General features: G+C 37.7%; 1 non-coding gene across 1 annotated transcript; it reads right to left on the bottom strand.

Annotated features, from left to right (window-relative positions):
• Positions 1 to 979: 979 nt before the first annotated feature.
• On the bottom strand, positions 980 to 1,052 carry Trnak-uuu (transfer RNA lysine (anticodon UUU)). The gene has a single exon. It is a non-coding gene; the product is annotated as a tRNA-Lys (tRNA).
• Between the last annotated feature and the right edge of the window lie 15,777 nt (positions 1,053 to 16,829).

Consider the following 16,829-nt stretch of genomic DNA (forward strand, 5'->3'; position numbering starts at 1 on the left):
AATATTTATTATATAATCATATACTATTATTGCGTAATTCCTTCACAGTTTTTCAGAATAACCGTAGTTTAGCGTTTTATGTACATTATACGATGCCTGGCCGAACACAGTACCAATTTTTGGTTGTTGTGTTTTAATATATTTTATCAGTATAAATAAATTTTAAAAAATATTTTTCGTCGATATGGCAAGTCATCAAATCTCACCAGCAACTCGATGAGGAGCAATGATAGAAAACGGGAATTTTATGGATTTTCAGGTATTTGGAACTAACGAGAATATTCATTCATTGTATTTAGAGGGATCATTGCGTCGGTTATAGGAGATCCACGTGATTTACGAACGAATATGAACGTCCATTCGACCCTCGGGAGATGAGCATTTACGTAATCGCCGTCCAGGGCGTTTTTTGACATTACGTAAAACCTAGTATAATCATTTCCCGATATCTTCGCTCGGTAAGTTTCTTCTTTTTCATTTGGATATATATATATCGTTCCCATCTCCTCCCTCCTGTTCTCTCCAGCCTCCCTGTACTTGAGAATGATTCTCACGTCAGTGGAGAAGATAACAGCAAAGATCTTTCTGAGATCTTCGACGAAAAAGCATAAATTCTGATGACGCGTGACTCACAAACACCAGGAAATAATAGTTGAGGAAACGGTTGATATAAAAAACGGGACTGTTCGAAGCGGTAACTCTCCTAATATTTCGGCAAACCTCGTCTCGTCGACATTTTATCAAAGTACCTGCCATTTACTCATTCACAATGCACTTGTGGATGATACTAGATTATACTTTGATATGTATCATTCTATTTGATTGGTTGTATCATCGCTTGCCGTACGTCGACGCTTACGAAATACGCTAATTAAAGCGTTGCGTAATCAGACTATATACGCTTGAATGAATGGTCGGAGATTTGTCGTTCGTGTTTTCATAAAATCGTAGATATTCGAAGTTGGGAAAAAAAAGATACCGCCCGAACAGGGACTCGAACCCTGGACCCTTAGGTTAAAAGCCTAATGCTCTACCGACTGAGCTATCCGGGCCACATACGTGGGCGATATGTGGCGTTTAAGATGTTCGCGCCAAGTCCCTTCCTGTCCCTCATAGAGTAAATAAATAGAAAAGGCGGTTCCTGTTCCCTCATAAAATAAATAAATAGAAAAGGCGGTAACTTGGTTTCCGTCCGTCATGTTGATATGATTGATTCATTGGCATTTTGATTTTTAAATGGGTAATGGTTTATCGCGTTTTTGGGACCCTGTTTCTTGTTGTTTGTTTGGTTTGTGCATATCTCTCAGTTCGGGCTGGAACCTATAACAAGCCCATATCGAGAGAGAGAGAGAGAGAGAGAGAGAGAGAGAGAGAGAGAGAGAGAGAGAAAGTATTGCTGGTAACGAAACGTCAGAAGGCATAATAATAGAAAATTAATGCTTGCGAGAGAGAGAGGGAGAGAGAGAGAGAGAGAGAGAGATACTGATGTCTGTATTATTATTATTATTATTGTCATTATATTATTATTCAGATGAACCCTCTTCATATGGAACAAGCCCACCACAGGAGTCACTGACTTGAAATTAGAGCTTATTATTATTATTATTATTATTATTATTATTATTATTATTATTATTATTATTATTATTATTATTTATTATTCAGAAGATGAACTCTTAATATTGATATGGAACACTCCCTTCACAGGGTGTTCATTTAAAAATAGCAACTTAAAGTAACAGAAAACGCAGAAAGAAGAGATCAGTTATTGAAGGAAAAAAAAAGTTAAATTGATCAATAAAAAGACAAGAATGTGAGTGAATGATTCAATTCCAAGGAATTAATCGTGAAAGACTAAAGACATCCTTTGTTATTCGAGGGCACCTCGGCTCCTTTATATTCTTCAAGAATAGGTCCATTGTTCTTGAAGGACGTACCGCCTCCTTCGAGTAGAGTTCATGAAGGACAGAGTTATTATTATCCTCGTCCCGTCCACAATTTTTTAGTTTTCCGTAAAAGAAACCTGTTTGTCCGTCCGCACTTTTGCTATCCGCCCTCAGATCGCAACAACTGAACGAGGCTAGAGGGGTGCAACTTTAGTACGTTGATCGTCCACCCTCCAATCATCTAACGTACCAAATTGCAGCCCTCTAGCCTCAGTGGGATTTATTCTATTTAAGGTTAAAGTTGTATTGATCCAACGCGTGAAATGGTTTTTATTCGTAAATCGCTATCCAGAGATCGTGCAGAATCAGGCAATATAAACAAATGTTAAAAGCTATCAATCAACCAAAGCACGAAATCTATCGAAGCACTTCTTGGTGAAAACGCCAGCAAAATCAGCTGTTCAAGTATTAACCACAGGACGTATTATACTGAAGAACTTCTCAAAGAAAAAAAAAGGGGGGGGGGAGGGGAAATATTGGAAAAATCAATTTGACGCTGCAAACGAAAGAGACTCTTGTGGTGCACTGTAGGCAATCACTTAAGATTCTTTGCAGCGTGCCTTCCTCAGGCCCCAAGCTGCCACCCCCTTCATTACTTTTACTGTACCTCCTTTCATTTTCTCTCCCTTCCATCTTGCTCCCCACCTGCTTTGAGGTTTTCCTCCTGTTACGCCTTTCAGACCTTTTTACTCTGAATTTCCATTTCAGAGCTGAATGACCTTATTGGTCCCAGTGCTTGGGCTTTGGTCTGAATACTATATTTAGTTCAATTCAAAAGAGAGAAAGAAATAAAGAGAAAAAAAACACTTCTGGATACTCTTCTTGCTCTCTTGCTTTCTTGCTCTCTTGTTCTCTTGCTTTCTTGCTCTCTTGCTCTCTTGCTTTCTTGTGTTTGGAAACAACAAGAGTCTGTCCAGAGAATAGCTAGGGAAAATTTAGTTAGGGAAACCCACTGGTAGAACAATATATAGTAAGGGTAGAGTGATGAAGAATCTACCAGGAGTTAAGGTAGATTCTTCATCACTCTACCCTTACTATATATTTCTCTACTAGTGGGTTTTCCTAACTAAATTTTCCCTAGCTATTCTCTGGACAGACTCTTGTTGTTTCCTAACACTTGCTCTCTAGCTCTCTTGCTTTCTTGCTCTCTTGCTTGGCCCCTCGCTATCAATCTGTCATCATGGCTTATGCAAAATTTCGGCTAAGGTCGGCCCTGGAGAGGAACCTGTCGGATGGATTGAATCCACAAGTGACGACGGCATAGGTCAAATAAGCTCCGCCGCGATTTTAGGCTTATATTGACATTTATCTTGGTTCTGAAAGAGGCAACGTATGCATCACCAATATAAGTTCTTCGCCACGGCCGGGGTAGCGCCGTCAGTACACCTCACGCGGTGCACTGTAGGCATTACTGAAGGTTCTTAGGGCCCTAGCTGCTTCAACCCCTTTCGTTCCCTTTACTCTACCTCCGTTCGTATTCTCTTTCTTCCATCTTCCTTTTCTCAAAGCTCTCCTATCAGTTTTACATTTTTGGCGCTGCATGACCTCATAGGTCTCCAGAGAGAGAGAGAGAGATATATATATATATAATATTGAAAGCAACAGGGTATCACATAACATCAAAAGAGAGGTCTGTGTGTTATGATGAAAAAATTAATGCTTAGAGAGAGAGAGAGAGAGAGAGAGAGAGAGAGAGAGAGAGAGAGAGGAGAGAGAGAGAGAGAGAGAGTTTAGGGCTAACGTATTTTTAAAGGTTCTGTCATGTTAAGCCATTTTAATTATAGTCTTAAAAAGAATTCATTTCATTTAATATCGGACTTTAAAGCCATAATCTTCATAAATGTCCTTTGGAATTCCTTGTGGCATAGAAATAATAAATCAAAAGTATTTAAGTTAAAGTTCCATTCTACTAAGTAACATCCGCGTTCTTATAAGAAAAAAAATCGTAAATTAAATCCACGGTCGCAAGGAAAGGTCACGCAGTCATGCTCAGGAATTAATTAGGTGTCTGATAATTATCAGCCCTCGCAGGGGGTATAGTGACGTCAGTGCGCCATAAGTTGTGCACTGTAGGCATTACGTTAAGCCTGGTCATTTCACCGAACAGATGTCGCCTGGTTTGTACCGGAATCGGAATTTTTTAAAATTTTGTTGTATTCCAAAGTCAAAGTCCTTCCAATTTGATATATAAGCAGAACATCTATGTCATTCAGTTTTTCTGTTTATCTGTATATTATATACATAAATTAATATATATACAAATATATATTACATATGTATATACATACATACGAAGATAAAAGGCACATGAAACTACTTGAACGTTGCAACCATATATCTTGGGCGCTTTGTATATAAAACACTCCTTTAACATGTCATATCCATAGCAACGCTCAAATGGTGTTTTATACAGCTGTATTGCAGCAAAAGACATTCATATGTATAAATACTGGCCGAGAGACCCCCCTGCTGGAACTAACACTTTCGGTAACCATCTCATCAAATGAAAACCCTGTACTTGTATCAGATAGACTTTGCGTTTTGCAACAATGCATAAACTAACTAAATGGTATAACCACGCTGTCTTGCATTGCAAGACCCCTTTGCATCCTCGCGTCGTACATCGTTACACGACGTGCAACAGCAAGTTGCATCATCTGGGAGGCTTTGCAACATGTTGCAAGCAATAGCACGACGGTGTCCCGCATTCCAGTTCAATAACTGCGTGGCCCAGTTTCCCTTCCAGGATTCCAAATGTGCAAGATTTCCCCAGAGACGCAACGGGATGCCTCAAGTTTTTGGAAGAAGCGAATTGACGGCCCTGTTTTACCATAATGTTATTCACATTATGTGGTGTCTAGTCAGTGTGGTTGGAGATTGCTGAAGACTAGTTATTTGGGAAGGTTCCGTAGTTATGTACCTAGCTCAGTTAGTGGCGTTGTTGGGTCTGAGTTAGGTTTGGTGGAGTTAGTAGGGCTCGCAGCCTCATTCCAGAATGGCAAATTAGAACCACATTCTCTGATGGGTGAGGCACACATGATATATATATATATATATATATATATATATACTATATATATATATAATATATCTATATATAGATATATAGATAGATAGATAGATAGATAGATAGATAGATAGATAGATAGATAGATAACAAACTAGATATCATCAAGTATTGATTTTTATATAAAGAACATTGCAGTGGCTCTTGTCCTATCCTAATTCTGAAGCCATTCTGCATTTAGGAAAATGGCATTCCGTCAATAATAATAATAATAATAATAATAATAATAATAATAATAATAATAATAATAATAATAATAATAATAACATATAATATAGCCTTTTGGCCAATAACGCTTGAGATATAATAACAGTTATAACCATTGTTACTTCGTAAATATTTGAGACTGAGTGAGAATGAGTTACTCTGAGCTAACCAAACCAGTCGAGAATTATGGTGATATTATAGGTGTTGGCAATTTTTTCCAGCGGTTAGAACAATAGCCATACTATCTTGAGTACCCTGGTTCGGTACCCAAGTGAGAGACTCGGCAAGATAGGGGAGTTTCTTTTGAAGTTTATCTTGCCATAGTTGAGCTAACTTGATATACTGCTGATGGAACTTCTGTGGATATATGATATATATATATATATATATATATATATATGTATATATATATATATATATATATATATATATATATAGTATATATATATCTAATAAAAGGAGCCCTATTCATATACCTGAAGAGAGAGACAGCAGTCTCTGAAATATAGTACTTTTCTCTCTACATTTTATTTTGGTGTTTTTATGGGCTCCTTTTATTAGATGGAATTCTGTTGTTACAGAACACCTTTACCTATATATACAGTATATATATATATATATATATATATATATAATTATATATATATATATATATATATATTGCCGAGCATTTTCGAACATTCAGCACTAGTTTATCTCTCTGCTGGTTATCTCTCTGCTACGGAATCAAACTACATAAGCTGGGCTAATGAATCCTCGTAGATATGAAAATATACTTTTTATTTCCCAAACTAGCTGAACATGATATGGAACAAAGTGATTAAATGATGTAATATTAAGAACTAAGTCTGACCCATAAAAAGACTGTAAAACTGTATTCTGCTCTCCTGAATTAGACTAAGCGTAATCACCCCTATAAACTCACAAACTATTAGTTTCTACATTTAAATAGTCAAGTCTTTAGAGAATCCCATTCTCTTGCATAATGCCATGAGCCCATCTGAACAAAGAGACATATCTATTATATTCTCCAACACATAAATAAATGTAAATAAATGTATACACATTAACTACTCTCTTTCAAAAAGGCAACTTTCCTAAGTCCTTTTAAAGGTACTGTACCTTTTCAATGGGCTTTTCTGACCTTGAGACCTCCAAAGCCGTCCCTGTGTCTTGTCACTAGAAAAAACAGAGTGTCACTTTCTCTAGATTTTCGGGCAGTGGAACCCATCCATTACACGCACAAACACATACACACATCCAGGACACGTTTCCTTAAAAAATGGCATAGCAACCACGAGCCTCACCCAGGCTGTAAGGGTCACCAGCCTTACATTGCATGATCATCAATTCAGACAGTTCTTTCATTTCAGCACCCTTTGAGGAATCCAGTGTTTGTCGCTAGGCCCGCCCTCTCTTGTATCTAAGCGAAGAAAGCTGAGGTCTAACAATTCACTGACATATTTGCTTTTCTTTTAAGATATATATATATATATATATATATATATATATATATATATATATATATATATATATATATATATATATATATATATATATATTACCGGTAAAAATGATCTGTTACAACAGAATTCCATCTAATAAAAGGAGCCATTAAAAATGACAAAATATAGAAAGTAAGTACTATATTTCAGAGACTGCTTTCTCTCTTTTTAGGTAGGGAATGGATGAGAAAAGTTACAGAAAAGGCAGTATTTATACCAAGAGATCCATCCACAGGGAGCCGTTTTACTAGGTCACCCCCGCTGATTATTTCTCTTTAATCTTCTTAAGCGTTGGTTGAAGGAAGATTTTATCTATGGTATCTGAAGCCCAGGCACACTTTGAGATGTTCATTCCCTGTCTTTGTTTAATCAAGGCTATATATAAATAACCATAAGCACAGAATAAACCGGAATTTGTCAGGTATGATTCATAACAGCAAATGTTGGTACAAAGGCCAGATGATAGAGTCAGCCTTGATTAAACAAAGACAGGTAATGAACATCTCAAAGGGCACCTGGGATTCAGATATCATAGAAAAAAATCTTTCTTCAACCAGCGCTTAAGAAGTTTAAAGAGGAATTATCAGCAGGGGTGACCTAGTAAAATGGCTACCTGTGGATGGATATCTTGATATAAATACTGCCTTTTCTGTAACTTTTCTCATTCATTACTTACCTAAAGAGAGAGACAGCAGCAGTCTCTGAAATATAGTACTTACGTTATAGTATATATTGGCGTTTTTATGGGCTCCTTTTACTCACACACACACACACACACACACACACACACACATATATATATATATATATATAAGGATATGATATTATTCCCATATTATATATAGATATAATATATATATATATATATGTAGTGATAGATATATGTATGTATGTATGTATGTATGTATGTATATAAAGCTCACAGATTGATATATTCCAAACATGAGAATGATAATATCGTTTTTAAATTGGTGAATTATTTTTATAATATATGCTGTATTTAAGAAGGTGATAAATAACTATCAGAAAATTATCAAACTCATTTAGTGACTCATGTAAAATGAATACATCCTGAGAGAGAGAGAGAGAGAGAGAGAGAGAGAGAGAGAGAGAGAGAGAGAGAGAGAGAGAGAGAGAGAGAACCTTTGCGCATGGTACGACAACTTCGAATAATTTCCCCCCCGGCGTTGCCTGACGCACGATGTTTTATTTCTTTTTCCCCAACGGTAGCTTTCATTGTTGACTATATCGGCTGCTCTTGCAGGTAATTCGCTCTTTATTGTACATTACTTGACATTTAAGGCGAATAAGGACTGAAACGATACAATTTCTTTGTATTTTAGCGTAATATTCCCGAGCAATGCCAGGAATATGGGATATTGTGTTTAACGCAACTGAATTTTCCTGCCAGTGTGGGGCTACCGTCACCTCTCCCCCTCAGTCAGGCCTCGGAGGCCATAGAAGTCAGGTGTGAGTCGCTGCAGCTCGCGTAAACTAAAGTGTGTTTATCTATTGTTTAGTCGAATCTAGGCGCCCGTTGATTTTCCAAGGACAGTAGCTATAAGGACTCTCTGGCGTTTAGGGGCTTAAGCATCGATATCTGAAGAGATATATATGGGTGAGTCCAGCTACAATAACAATTTTTCCACTCTCTCTCTCTCTCGTGAGGGTTGGTCTTGTATCGTGTCCTGATGGGAAGTTCATCAGTTTTACGATTTTGTTTTTCGTGCGCCATTCGTATGATAAGTGATTTTGTTTACGATGTTTCTTGAGGTTCCGAGCCAGCTTGTATAGTAGTAGGCTTGTGTTGGGCGGATGAGGCTGTATGTTTATATATATATTACTTTTTTCTTTTTTTTTTTGTGTAGCTCGATCAGCTGTGCTGCGGGTAGCGTGAAGCCTGTGGGAGCTATATATCGGTTAAAAACGCCTTTTCTCGTAGTTTTATGGATATATATATATATATATGATATATATCCATCTGTATGATATATCTGTATAGATATATATATATATATATATATAATATATATATATATAGTATATATAATATATACACACCATCTGATATATGTATATATATATAATATATATATAAATCAGTGGTATAATAAATGTCTTGAAAAATAGTTGGTTGGTTAATCTTGACATGATTCATGTTATATATATATATATAGTATATATATATATATATATATATATATATATATATATATATATAGCGTTCATGCGTATGCATACGTTTCTGTTTTTTGGCATCAACTACTGCGAAGAACCTGTGAATCACACGCGTAGTTAACCACGATTGAATTAAACTAGACGGTAATTGACACTATTTAGTGACTTAAGAGGAGAAGGCTCGGTGACTGAAAATGTGGATAGTATTTATCCCGAATACGTATACCCTATATAGATATTTTTCCCATCGTTTGATATATTTCCTCCCATCATTTTAATGAAGAATTTTGGTAACATATGCTTTGAGTGACAAATTACTCGATAAGAATGCAGTTTTTAGGTGAGATATTGTATACATTGGCTGTAAAAAATATGATGGGTCTCAGATAGCTTTGTGATTTTGGGTAACTAGTGACTAGGTAATTTATATATATATAGGTATATATATGTGTGTGGTGTGTGTGTGTGTGTGTGTGTGTGTATTTAACATCCTCAGCCACCGAGTTGATGGAGCCAGATTGTTCCAGGATGATATAAAATAAAATAGATAACACCGACGCCCTAGTGAGCCAAGGTAGTAAATCAGCTGTGGTGGGCCTTAAATAAGTCTAGCGCCTCTTAAAAAAAAAAAGGAAAAAAAGAGCAGCTGGTATAATAGGTATACTTTATTTTGAACCGTAGGCTAGGACTTGCAACCCCTAGGCCTATATAGGTTACTTTAAGTCACTTGGATCTTTCTTTAAGAGGCTAGATATATATATATATATATATATATATATATATATATATATATACATACACACACACGTATATATATAAACGTATCTATGTGTAGATATAGGCCTATATATATATATACTATATATATATAGTATTATATGATATATATAATATATATATGTTTGAAATATATTCCAGTATACATGTATGACTGTTTGAAATCTATATGCCTAAGTGATTGTATATTATACTAGATTTGCATGCAAGGTTGCTTGTTCACTTAGCTGTACCGTTAAGGCCCCCACCCCACCCCCACCCCCCACCCCCACCCCAAACCCCATTCCACGGTTAAATTGAACGCACGGCGCTAGGCTGACATTTAATGCCGAACTATCCAGCACCTGTATTGAGTAAAAACATGCTTTGGCGATGACGTCAGAGCTACTCAGGAGAACGCAGGAAGAAGGAAGATTGTTTATTATTATTTTTTTATACATTATAAGGCGACGAGGAATGTAGCATATGTCATAAATAAGTGAACGCTCACTCTATCTCTCTCTCTCTCTCTCTCTCTCGCTTTATCCACGAAACTTGCCAAAGAGCTAAAGAGCTGATCGTAGTAGCAGTGAATTACGTACCGTATGGTTAGTTGATTGATGTGGGTTGCAGCCGGTGCTGTCTAAGAGAGAGAGAGAGAGATTGTGGTTGATTAGGACGATGAATTTGAAGTCATTTGTATATGTTTGTACGTAGCAGATAAGGTAATCTGGATTCAATTTGTGAAATGTCATACGCCGAGCTATATGTTTATATATATATGTTATATATATTATATAGTTTTATATTATATATATATATAACATTTATATATATATATATATATATATATATATATATATATATTGTGTGTGTGTGTGTGTGTGTGTATGTATGTATACGTATGGGGAAGCGTGAAGGAGAATTTTATATATATATATATATAATATATATATTATATATTATATATATCTATATAATATATATATATATATATTTCTGTACCGCTTTCTAATCTGGAAAACGGAGACCTTCTGGTTGCGCAGGGAGGCTGGTCTATTATTATTATTATTATTATTATTATTTTATTATTTTAATTATTATTATTATTATTATTTTCCTGTCGTAGACGGCTTGACTTTTTATAGTTTATTTTTATTCATTAGGCAGAAGATTCCGGCAAATTGATTACCCGCATTCAGTTATTATTATTATTATTATTATTATTATTATTCATTATTATTATTCACAAACGACAATGAACATGAATCACGTATTATGGAGTAATTTCATCTTCATTTTCATTCCTATTTTCGATGCTTGGCGTTCCAACCTCTATGAATTTCGTCTACGTAGCCTTAGGCTTATCACACGATAGGCCTACGTAGGCCTGAAGTCAACAGTTTGTTTTCGAGGTGGAAACCAGATGATTCAGTCGATGTCAAGCTCTCGATATCTCTTGGGATATCTTCTCTTTCTGTGTGTCCCTGTTACCTCCTCCTCCTCTTACTTCTTCGTAATGAATGCCATGATATTCTTTCGAAGCTTCAAGAATTTCATGTTAGTGGCCACTGTGGTGGGTTTGTTCGATATGGATAAAAAAGGGAAATTCTTCGTCTTCTGAATAATAATAATAATATAATAATGAAAGGAAAAAAAAAAAAAAAATGGTAAGTATCAAGACCTGAAATAGAAATAAGAAGGATATGGGATATGCCAGTGGAAATTGTACCCATATCATAGGAACACTAGGCACGATCCCAAGATCCCTGAAAAGGAATCTGGAAAAACTAGAGGTGAAGTAGCTCCAGGACTCATGCAGAAGAGTGTGATCCTAGAAACGGTCAGATAGTAAGAAGAGTGATGGACTCCTAAGGAGGCAGGATGCAACCCGGGACCCCACACTATAAATGCCACCCAGTCGAATTGGAGGACTGTGATAAAGCAAAAAAAAAAAATAATAATAATAATAATGATAATAACTGCGTAGAACTTTCAATTACAAGGGCACAAGTAACGTTCTTGAAGGTCCACAATGATATACTTCAATGTCGGTATCAGACAGAAATATCAGTGCCAGTATCAGCTACTTCAATATTTAGCCAGGCATTGAATTGGACAGTAAAACAACCACAAAAAAAAAAAAAAAAAAAAAAAGAAATTCACCTCTAATGTCCAGTATCAGCTACTTCGATATTTAGCCAGGCATTGAATGACAGTTAAATATCATGTCAGTATCAGCTACTTCGATATTAGCCAGGACATTGAATGACAGTACTATCAATGTCAGTATCAGCTACTTCGATATTTAAGCCAGGCATTGAATGACAGAAATTACAGTGTCAGTATCAGCTACTTCGATATTTAGCCAGGCATTGATGAGCAGTACTATCAATCCTCAGTATCACTACTCGATATTTAGCCAGGCATTGAATGACAGAAATATCAATGTCAGTATCAGCTACTTCTGATATTTAGCCAGGCATTGAATGACAGTACTATCAATGTCAGTATCAGCTGACTTCGATATATAGCAGGCACCGAATGACAGAAAATATCAAATGTTCAGCATCAGCTACTTCGTTATATAGCCAGGCATGAATGACAGAAATAGCAATGTCAGCATCAGCTACTTCGATATTTAGCCAGGCATTGAATGACAGAAATATCAATCAGCATCAGCATTCAGCAAAATACTCGACTATCGATATAGCCAGGCATTGAATGACAGAAATATCAATGTCAGTATCAGCTACTTCGATATTTAGCCAGGCATTGAATGACAGTACTATCAATGTCAGTATCAGCTACTTCGATATTTAGCCAGGCATTGAATGACAGAAATATCAGTGTCAGTATCAGCTACTTCGATATTTAGCCAGGCATTGAATGACAGTACTATCAATGTCAGTATCAGCTACTTCGATATTTAGCCAGGCATTGAATGACAATAGAAATAATCAGTGTCAGCATCAGCTACTTCGATATTTAGCCAGGCATTGAATGACAGTACTATCAATGTCAGTATCAGCTACTTCGATATTTAGCCAGGCATTGAATGACAGAAATATCAATGTCAGTATCAGCTACTCTGATATTTAGCCAGGCATTGAATGACAGTACTATCAATGTCAGTATCAGCTACTCCGATATTTAGCCAGGCATTGAATGACAGAAATATCAATGTCAGTATCAGCTACTTCGATATTTAGCCAGGCATTGAATGACAGTACTATCAATGTCAGTATCAGCTACTTCGATATTTAGCCAGGCACTGAATGACAGAAATATCAATGTCAGCATCAGCTACTTCGATATTTAGCCAGGCATTGAATGACAGAAATATCAATGTCAGCATCAGCTACTTCGATATTTAGCCAGGCATTGAATGACAGAAATATCATTGTCAGTATCAGCTACTTCGATATTTAGCCAGGCATTGAATGACAGAAATATCAGTGCCAGTATCAGCTCCTTCGATAGCCAGGCATTGAATGACAGAAATATCAATGTCAGTATCAGCTACTCCGATATTTATCCTGGCATTGAATGACAGAAATATCAGTGCCAGTGTTTAACTATTGTGACGTTTACTGCAGCATCGATTCAGAACGGAATGACTGAATTTCGGTGGATAGAGTTGGCACCACAGCTGCTGGTTTTGTGGTAAGTGGGTATAGAAAGCCCAGTTTGAGGTCGTTATAGGTCATTGAGGGATAAGAGGTGATCCCCCAAACACCGGCGCTCCAGCGGATATTAACCCGGGGGTCTTGAAATCCTTAGGGATACGTTATATATAATATATTAAACATTATCACTACACAATCGTTCTGTGGGTTAATACAGTCACAGGACCCTGTTTCAATTGTATGGTCACTAGCGGAGATATTTATTCATGAAAAGCGACAATCTTTCAAAGGCTATCTGTCCCATTGTCAGGTAGATAGCATGCAGGTCAAATGAGGTCGTATGATCCTAATATATGAAAATTGGCTTACATTTTTTAACGTAAAATAGTAAACATAGGGTAGTTGTATCGGGATTGAGATATTCAGGAAGAAATTACCAATAACAAGAAAGCTGTAAGGGGTGATACAATGCTATTAAGCACATGACCCTGCCTTGCTTTTTTTCTCTCCTAGTTAGTAGACAAGAAAACCCTCCTTTCTCTTTTAGTTATCAATGACGAAAAGAACGCTTTTGATACTTTAACAGTCCCCCGGGACCCCATTCTCACCCTGGTTAGCCATTGGTATAAAAAGGGGTATCTTCTTATGTCGTAAGGGACGGGCCTAGACATCAGATGCACGGTTGATGTGAATCTGCTATAGTATGAAACATTGTCGGAAGCTCTGGAACTCTATCAGGGATCAAAGCTATAGTTTATCAACAGTCGACTACACAATACAGAAATGGGTGTATACACAATCTGATCCCGAGAGGCTACAGTACTAAACACGGCATCCCACACTGAGCTTTCTCCAATTTTTCGAAGTACCACCTCCATGGGAGGAGGTGGGTACACAACGGGCATTTAATACGCCCACTCACACTCAAGCCAGGTCACGAAAACCGACCCAACTTTGACCTCCCAATTTCAGCTTCCCTGGTGCGTCAAGGGGGCCCATCACACGTGACCAAACGTCCCATCACGAGGATTCGAAGCTCCCTCATTCGGCGTTCGTAACGGGCGGGTCCCGACAAACAATAGACGGCCTGTAAATGAACGTCCAACGGAATCACACGGTTCGTTGGGTAGCGAGCAAATATGGCGTGGAATGATTGGTGTCTGAGCAAAATAGGGTATAATTGGTTTGGGCATTTGGGTCGTCTTGTGTGTACTTGATTTGTACTGGGTTTAGTTGTCAAAGGGTTTTCAAGTGGCAGTTAAATCTAGTTGCTTTGTTAATATTATTTAAAGACGATGTGATCTAACGGCTATGGAGATTTTAACTACTGAACTGCTGATCATTTCAACTCTCTCTGGCCATTTCTCTTATCAGCTGGGGGTAATAGGGTTGTCTCTCTCTCTCTCTCTCTCTCTCTCTCTCTCTCTCTCTCTCTCTCTCTACGACTGCGAGTTATGTATTTGCCTCCTCTCTCTCTCTCTCTCTCTCTCTCTCTCTCTCTCTCTCTCTCTCTCAGAATATGATAAAATGAGACCAATGGGGTTTATTGTTTACATTCTTTCCACTCTCTCTTCTCTCTCTCTCTCTCTCCTCTCTCTCTCTCTCTCTGGGAAGTGGACAGTCTTTTGTGGCCTTTTCTATGATTTCCTATGAAAGCAAACACCTTATTTACCTCAACTCGGATATGGGTAATGATTACATTAGTGAGAACCAATGCTTTACATAACTGGGGATTTGCATCGCCATTTCATAATGGCTTGACACTAGGTTAAATGGACTACTTTCCTGGCTCGTGTACGACCTTTGAACTTTGTACGTCCAGGAAGCAAGCTGGGGGCCTTATCGTCCGAGCGGCCTCTCGCTATATATCTCTTGATCATAAGGAGTGTCAGATTTCCTGTTGTCCTTCCAGCATCACTTTCGAAGGATGAGGCCTTGGGTAATTCATTATTTACAATGCCTGTTGAATCGCTTGCAGTGGTTTTGCAGTGTGATATCTAATGTCAGGTGGTCAGGTGACGTTTGGGTAGGTAGTATAAGGTTTGCTTAAACGTAATTCAAGATGTTATATAGACGTCTTCAGGGATTTCAGAGCGAAGGATATCCGAATAGTTTTGTTGTGTGTTCTTCGAAATGTCAAGAGGTCGGTTTAAGTAAGCTTTAAGCTCTCTCTCTCTCTCTCTCTCTCTCTCTCTCTCTCTCTCTCACTTTTTCAATTTTTCAGTTGTGGATTAAGGATAAATGCTACTCTCTCTCTCTCTCTCTCTCTCTCTGGTCTTTGAGTTTGACAGTTGGGGCTTAAGGATATCCTCTCTCTCTCTCTCTCTCTCTCTCTCTCTCTCTCTCTCTCTCTCTCTCTCTCTCTCCTTTTCAATTTGACAGTTGTGGATTATGGAGAAATGCTCTCTCTCTCTCTCTCTCTCTCTCTCTCTCTCTCTCTCTCTCTCTCTCTCTCAATTTGTCAGTTGAGGCTTAAGGAAAAACGCAACGCGTCCGATATATTTCCACAGAAATGGACGTCACATTACGAAGCCAGCCTTTTCAATGGCAGCTGTCAAAACGTGCATTAAGGACAAAATTCAAAAGTGACAGAAAACGGAGTGAGATTATTATTTTTATCTTTTTATTATTCATTTTTTTTTTAGTATCCGTTTCCTGTAGATGATTGCCATATGCTAATAAGGTTTGTTATGTTGAAGTTTTTTTCTTTTCATATGTTAGATTATCCCGTGCATTTCAACAGTTGTATTAAAATTAACACGTGTTTTTTTTTAATCTGAGAGAGAGAGAGAGAGAGAGAGAGAGAGAGAGAGAGAGAGAGAGAGAGAGAGAGGCCCCATCCCCTGTAGACCGATATATATAGATATACAGCCCCCATCTTCTGTAGCTAGCCCGGTTTGTCCGCCCAGGTGGGGCGAGGCGGGGCTTGGTAGGGGAAAGGGAGGGTAAAAGCGAGACACCTACCCTCCTGCTGCAAACCTGTTTGCCCTCCGCCCTTGGTGGTAATAATAATCCCAATAATAATAATAATAATAATAGTCATATATATTATAAGGATTATAACGATAAAAAATCGTCGTCTCGATGATAAACATCTGTTAATCTCTGTTTTAGAACATCCTCTATATCCAAATAAACATCGAGATCGAATCCCGATTAAACCCCTTTTTCTATGACGTCACAATCAATAAACTCCTCCCCCTCCCCCCACCCCCCCCCCCCCCCCTCCACCCCACCCAAGGCATCAGGAGAATCACGCAATCACGAGCTAAATGGCGAAGTTTTGGGAATCCGGGAATGGGAATGGGAATAGCTCGAAGGAACGACCATCATTCTTACCTCGTCTTCAGACGCCGCTCGTCCGTCAGGCACCGTTTTCAAAGATATTTATGTCTCTCACCGGGAGAGAGGATGTGTTCTCACAGAGAGAGAGAGGGGAAGAGAGGATGTTTTCTAAAAGAGAGAGAGAGAGATAGATGTTTTCTGAGAGAGAGAGAGAGAGAGTTACAAGGAGTTACAAGGATTAGGAGACGTCGTGTGT

The sequence above is a fragment of the Macrobrachium nipponense genome, chromosome 49, assembly GCF_015104395.2.
Source record: "Macrobrachium nipponense isolate FS-2020 chromosome 49, ASM1510439v2, whole genome shotgun sequence".
In the NCBI taxonomy this organism is placed as follows: domain Eukaryota; kingdom Metazoa; phylum Arthropoda; class Malacostraca; order Decapoda; family Palaemonidae; genus Macrobrachium; species Macrobrachium nipponense.